The sequence below is a fragment of the Chinchilla lanigera genome, unplaced genomic scaffold (genome assembly GCF_000276665.1).
Source record: "Chinchilla lanigera isolate Chin_1 unplaced genomic scaffold, ChiLan1.0 scaffold00044, whole genome shotgun sequence".
NCBI lineage: Eukaryota > Metazoa > Chordata > Mammalia > Rodentia > Chinchillidae > Chinchilla > Chinchilla lanigera.
Genome location: NW_004955445.1, coordinates 46193 through 53395, shown reverse-complemented (window position 1 = coordinate 53395; position 7203 = coordinate 46193).

Here is a 7203-nt window from a genome sequence, read left to right as displayed (position 1 = left end):
TACTCTCTTCCCCTTGGCTAGAAGAGACTAGTTTTGTACCAGTGCCATTCTGCTTTTGTTATTGTGCTATGTGGTATAATTTGAAATCAGGTGTTAAGATGCCTCCAACCTTGTTCTTTCTGCATAGTATAGCTTTGGCTGTTCTGAATGTTTTGTATTTCCATAGGAATTTTAGATTTCTTTTTCTAGTCCTGTGAAGAATGTCATTGGAATTTTGGTGAGGATTGTATTGAATGTGTACATGACTTTTGGTCATTTGGCCAACTTGACAATAATAATTCTGCTGATGCATGAACATGGGGTGTCTTTCTCTCTTCTGGTGTCTTTTCACTGTCCTCCTTCAGTGTTACTGCATTTTCATTGCATATGTATTTGACCTCCTTGGTTAGGTTGGTACTTTGTCATTTCATTTCATTTTTGGAAACTGTTGTGAATGATACTGTTTTCCTGGTTTCTTTCTAACCTAATTCACTGTTGGTGCACAGCAAAGCTGTTGGTTTCTTTTGTGATCTGCTACTTCACTGAATTTATCAGCTCTAAAAGTTCTTTCATGGATTCTTTAGGATCTTTTAAATATAAGATCACACCATCTGCAGGTAAGGATAATTGGTCTTCTTCCTTTCCTGTTTGTATCAATTGTATTTCTTTCTCTTATCTAATTTTCTGCCTAAAAGTTCAAGTGCCTTGCTCAGTGGGAGTGGTTGAGAACAGATATTCTTTTCTCATTCCTGATTTTAGAGACCATCCCTTTAGCATTTCCCATCCAACGTGATGCTGTCCATTGGTTTCTTGTATGTAGTTGTTATTATATGTGGTATGATCCTTCAATATCTAGTTCTTTGGGGACTTTTATCATAAAGTATTTAAAATTTGTAGTTTATTTCTGGATGAATGCAGATAATCATGTGATTTTATCTTTGATTCTGTTATGTGCTGTGTAACGTTTATTGATTGGAGTGAATTGAATCATTTTGCATCCAGGGAATAAAAACAGCTTGATCATAGTGTATGGTCTGTTTAATATGTTGTTGAATTCAGTTTGCAAGTATTTTATCAAGGATTTTTACAGGTATGTTTATGAAGGTATTGGTGAATAGTTTTCTTTTTCCTTATGTCCTTGTCCGTTTTTGGTATCAGGGTGTTATTTGCCTCATAGAATTGATTTGAAGTATCCTTCCCTTTGTATTTGTTGGAATCATTTTGATACAGGGATGATGTCAGAACCTCCAAATATGATATAAGGGAAATACTATAACTCCCAATCTATTAGATATCTGGTACACCAAGTTCTTGTTTTCTGAAATTGAAGAATGATTTATAGGAAAATGGAGGTTAAGAGTAGGAAATATTTCTTGAGAGATAGAAAGCTCCTGCCAGAAGGACAGGAAGGGACCCTCAGAAAGTGGGTTGCCCGAGGACCCCACTTTTCAGGGGAACTTTTGTAGAGCACAACTATGTGGGAACAATGTAGGTTATACCTACAAGCATCCAGTACGATTATAAGTATCACTGCTTAAGTAATATTGATCCAATGGGGAAGCAAGTCATGTAGGGAGCAGGCATGGAAAGAGCCAAGAACTTCTCAGGTAGGTGATGGATCTGGGGGTCTTGGTTGCCCACTGAGAGTACTGATGACTGTCTAGAATTTATTAGACAGGGGTTAGCACTTACTTCATCCCTTGGGGAGTATGTAGGACTGGTCTGTTATCTTGAGGCCTTGCCTCCAACTGATGCATCTCTGGTCACAGTTGTGCTGCACTTTCTCCTTGTGTCCTGACCCTCTCAAGGACCTAGCCCTGTCTCACTGCCTATACTATTTCTACCTAAGGTAGCTGTCTGTTTTAGTGCCCCCTGTGAAGAAGCATCCTGAACTGCTGTAATGGAGCAGAGGATGACTGTTCTGGCTACTTCAGGCTGAAGGGTGTCATAGTTGTGAATAGAAGTCAGAGATACTCTCTAGAGGGTCAATCTAAAGGCCCTCGGTAGATGTCAAGTCATCTCCTCCTGGGTAGGCATATAGCATTAAGTCTGGAGGCAGCAAGGCCAAAGAAACAGTTAAGTATGTATGGACCAAACAATAAAATCAACAAGGCTATTACTGATATAACAAAAAAATGTTTTTTACCAGGAAGAACCAGTAATAGCATCCCACAAAGAGGGTAAGGAGCAGGCCCAGGCAGTTTCAGAATCCAACATGTCATTATCCTGTCACTTAATATGTGTAAAAACCATCAAGATACTAGGAAAAGTATCAGGAATATACATAGAACATTTAGCTTTTATAATTGTACAAGTACTTCCTTGTGCTGCTGTCAGAATGTCTAAGGCCATCTGATTTTGGGGGACAGCTTTGTCTCATTAATTTTATTTTTTATTTAGGAGACTAAGACCAGTCAAGGTATCAGTTAAGGCCCACTGTGTGCTTGACAAGGGGAGCAAGCCACATATCTAGCAAGATATTTGTTGCAATGACTGCATATTCTTGTGCCCACACTAGAAAGGAAGTCTTTTATAGGTTCAAGGGAGTATTTGGATGATTGCCCACTCTCAGAAATAGTCTTTGGTTCTCAGGCCTGAGTTGGGTGTGATGTATCCAGGAGTGTAGACCTGCTATCTTAACAGCTGATGGAGTTGACAGGATCACTTGTATTGTCCCTCCCTCTCAAGATGGTCTTTCAGACACTTTGTTAGCTCATTTGGTGTTTTCTACGCTGAATAACCACCACCTTGGAGGGGATACAGACAGATGATAAAAGTTTCTCTGTCTCTTTTAGTTTTACTTTTCTGCTGGGTGTTTAAGACCAAGTTAGAATGAGACCTGTGTCTGTCAGAATTAACCTCTTGCCGTTTGTAAAGATGAGGTAAGTCTCCTCAGGCATTACTTTTGGAACTATGTAGAGTTTTTCAGCTCCTGTAAGTGTCAGCTGCCAGGATGGGTCACAGTCTTGCTTGACCATGTTGCTTTCTGTGAAAGCATCAGAGACTTTTCTCTCTTGGTGATCTTCCTTTGTTTATCTGTATGTCAATCTACCTGCTTGGGAGATTAGGTTACTCACCAAAGTTATAGGATCCAGTGGAAAAGTTTCTCTCATGTCCTGGGTCCTAGTTGACCTTGAAGGGCCAGGGGCCAAAGTATTTTTTTTTATTTTAAAAATAAAAGGAGGAAAATATTAACAGACAGTCGACATTTTACAAAATAGCAAAGGAACAGTACAGACAGTACAGAGTTACAGAGTGGTAGGGAATTAACAATGCTTGTTGTATTACATATTGATATCTTCAAAGTGGTTTCTCATGAAAACAGATATAGACATACAAAGCTGATCAACCAAGGACTCATTGACAGTTTCTTTCAGCAAAGAAATTGAAGACAGTAGAACAGCCATGTTAACTATCCTGCATATACATACATACAAACTTTCTCCTTCTTTGAAGGGGCCAAAGTATTGAGTCTCCTCATACCCCAGTTACCTTTCTAGCTTTGATCTCTATACTTTAGTTTTTGGATACCCAGAAGAGAAGATAATTTATATCAATATTGCAGTGGGAGCAATGAGCTTAGTTATTAAAATGTCATCTGAATATCAAGCACTTTGAAATATAATGTATATCCAGAGGATTGTTACTTTTTACCAGTTGTGGTTATCTGGGTAGTTGAATTCCTGTAGAGTATTAACAGACAACAAGTATAAATTTTTATAGAGAAAACATAGTATCTTAGCATGACAATCATGATACTATCTTTGAAACACATTTAAATGTCTATCAGCATAGAATAGCTTTTTAAATTAATCATCTCTATTTAGTATAAAAGAAATTCTCACCTAATTTGTTAGCTTTTAATAGAATGCCATCAAAGAAGGGAGTGGCATTGTTTAGACTCCTCAGTGTCTGAGCATCTAATGACATACATCACATTGGCTTTTTTTCAATAAAAAAACTATCATTTGACTGGTGGTCTCATGCTAGTTTGACATATACCTCTTATCCCAAGTAGCATGAGCACAAGAGAAAGGCACATTTATGAGTCTAAGAAAAAAGTTATCATCATAAACAATCCCAGTTTTACATCTTAGAAGACCTGTTCACCCAGGAGGTATGAATATATTTAATACAACATGAGATTAGCAATAATGAATGTCACAGCTATATGGATACCTTTATCTTTAATTTTGTTTTATATTAAGGGAATTTTAATAAGAAGAGCATATTGTTTTACCCACAGAAAACTTTTTTTTTTGTCTTTTTGAGCCGAGGTCTTGATATGCAGTTCAAGCTGGCCTTGAGCTCACTTTGTAGCCCAGGCTGGCCTCAAACTCTTAACAATCTTCCTGCCTCATCCTCCCGAATGCTGGGATTACAGGTGTGTGTAACCACATCCAGCTACCCACAGAAAACTTAAGCCATGTAAACATATTACAATAATGTTTAGTAATGTTTATTGAGGTGTGTCTTCCATGAAGCTATGGAAACTGTTGGGGTCCCGTTAATCAATAAAGGCTGGAACAAGATGTTTCGAGGCAGCTGCTCTGTTATTCACTAAGGGGAGTCCCGTCCAACAGTTTTTCTAAGCCCAATAGGTCTCTATTTAATTGTCTTAACACATTTTAGATGATGTATGTGAACCAGGTCATAACAACACATTATTCTGAACCAGTGAAAGACTCCAAGTACACAACATCAATATGATTCTTATTTGTAAAACCAGTCTTGGATCATTTTGATCAGTTGGCAACCTAGGTGAAAGTAAGTCTTTAACTCTAGTGACACTTACCTATAAACCAGTTTCAGTTATAGACAAAAATCCTAAAAATCCAAAAAAGGCAAAAGAAGAAAAAAATTGAGCTCAAACAAAACAGCTGTACGTGTTGTAACTGGTTATAGATTGGACAGAAAGATACACAAACACACATGACATGATTTGTTTGTAAACCAGAGTCCACTCAGATTTGACCAAGTCAAATTATAATAATTCCTTACAGAATAAGACTAGTCAGAACTTTTTATAAGTCAATTAACATAGATGTCTTGCAATGAGAATAGGAGAGAATAAAAATCTTTTAAGTTTGTGAAAGCAAAGACAGTTTTTAAGGTGCACCTTAGGCTGATGGTTTATCTGATTGGAATATTTAGCTATCTAGGTTTCTAATTGCACTGTTCATGGCCATAGTTGTTGGATAGTCACAGATGATAGCCAAAACTGCTGTTTTGATAGCCACACGTGATTGTTCCTCTACAAGAGCAGACTGTTGAAGGTGATTTCAACTAATTTGAAGAGTGGGTACGCAGGCCAGATTTGTGTATACAAAGACTAAGTGGCACTCTTTGGAGCTAAGTATGTATTCTACATGGGGGAAGAAAGCCTGCTAATGCTTTAATCTGCCCTGCTATAAGTATTTACCAGTGACAGTTTTTTCCCATGTAGCCTGTGACCCTTGAACAATACTTAGCTAGAGGCCTTGCTTTTTAGAGCCTTGGTTAGCACATGTATGAGAATAGTAGTGAAATTGGCAAGCTGTTCTGGAGAGAAATCATGACAAGAAAGGCAGTCCTCTGGCGACTGGCACTGTGCCTATTCTTCAGTAATTGTTCTCATTTACAACTGTTATTAAAGTCATAAATTTCCTTGTAATGTTTTGTTCTATCACTGAACTTACCTGTGATATAAAAATCAGTCTGTCTTGTGCTATAAAAACCAGTCAGTGTCATTCTCGAGGAGACAGGGAAGAGAAGGTAATCTCCAGTTCTGAGACTGAAAGGCAAATGAACTTGGACTAAAACTTTTACATTTATTTTTAAGAGTTTTAGGATTAAACCTCAGCCAGTTTTTTGATATGCTCTGGAGATAAGTGAAGGTCAGCTTCACTCTGCAAGAGTCCTAGGGACGGGAAGCCAGAGGGGGAAGAACTATCTTGGACCAAAAACTGTTGCAAACTGTGTTATTTCTCAGGGGCAGGACAGTGGAGAAAGGCAGAGGAGTGACTCTGTATGGCACAACAGCTAAATCATAACCATTTTAGGTACAGGAAGACACTTACGATCCTTTCCAGGGTTGGCCTCTAATCCTTAGCAAAACCAGCCTACAGAGACAGAAGCTATGATTGAGTCCAAGTGCATTGCCAAGTAGAAAATTGAACCAGTAATCAAGGGACCTGAATGGGTGCACTTTTTAACCTTTTGAAAGAGAATGCGAGAGAAAATGGAAGTATTCCAACTATATTGTTTAGGGCTTACTTTGTAAATAAATGACCTTGAATAAAAAAATTCTAAAATCCCAGGCTGCAAAAGAGATTTATCACCTCTGAGGTCAGAGATAATGTAATAATCCAGATGAGATCTCAACACTAGGACTTTGGGACATTTTGGGTTCTCCATCTAATCACCTGGGTAACTGTCCTTTGCTGCAGGGCTAGCTAGGCTTTACCTAAGCACACTCTGAAAACATGTTTCCCCAAGTATCTGTAATACATTTAAGAAATTCTCAGGTTAAAGTCTGTACCCATTGTCTTTCATTAGAAGTCAATGCTTGATTTAAATGTAACGTTGCATATTTTCAGTCTAGTTCATAGATCTGGGTAGGACTTTTAAAGACTGAATATACTTATCAGGGTCATCTGAAAACTTGTCTTAGATCTTGGTTGATCTGATTTAAGTCTCAGAGGAAAGGACAGGAACACAGGTCTGGTGTTTTGTCACCGATTCTCTGTGGCTTGTAACACTAGTAAGAATTATTTCTTCAGGCAAAGAAAGTCTGAACATAGGATAATTTTGACCATTTTTCTTCTTTGTTACAGTGTGCTTCTGGTTGTAAAATAGTATCATAATTAATACTTTTCCTATATATTCCATTTTGTTTCTGGGGAATAGTCAGGCTATGAGCAGGCACAGAAACAGCTCTCTTTTAACATGTGAGGGCTGAACATCTTTCAGTGCTTGAGAATACTTTCTAAACATGTAAGAGACTTTGACATTGAGTGTTCTGTTTTGAAATGCAAGGGAAAAAAAGGAATTCCTTGATTTCTACTTGATTTGTGTATTCTTAATACATCCCCTGCATTGGCTTAGCTTCAGGGCAGGTGGTTGCCATCTGGAGAGGACCAAGTGATAAGTCCAGCGAGACTATCCACCCTTTTACTGGCACGTGACTCCATCTTCCTGGGAACTCGACTTTAGCCTATGATACAATTGATTTCAGCTATAAGG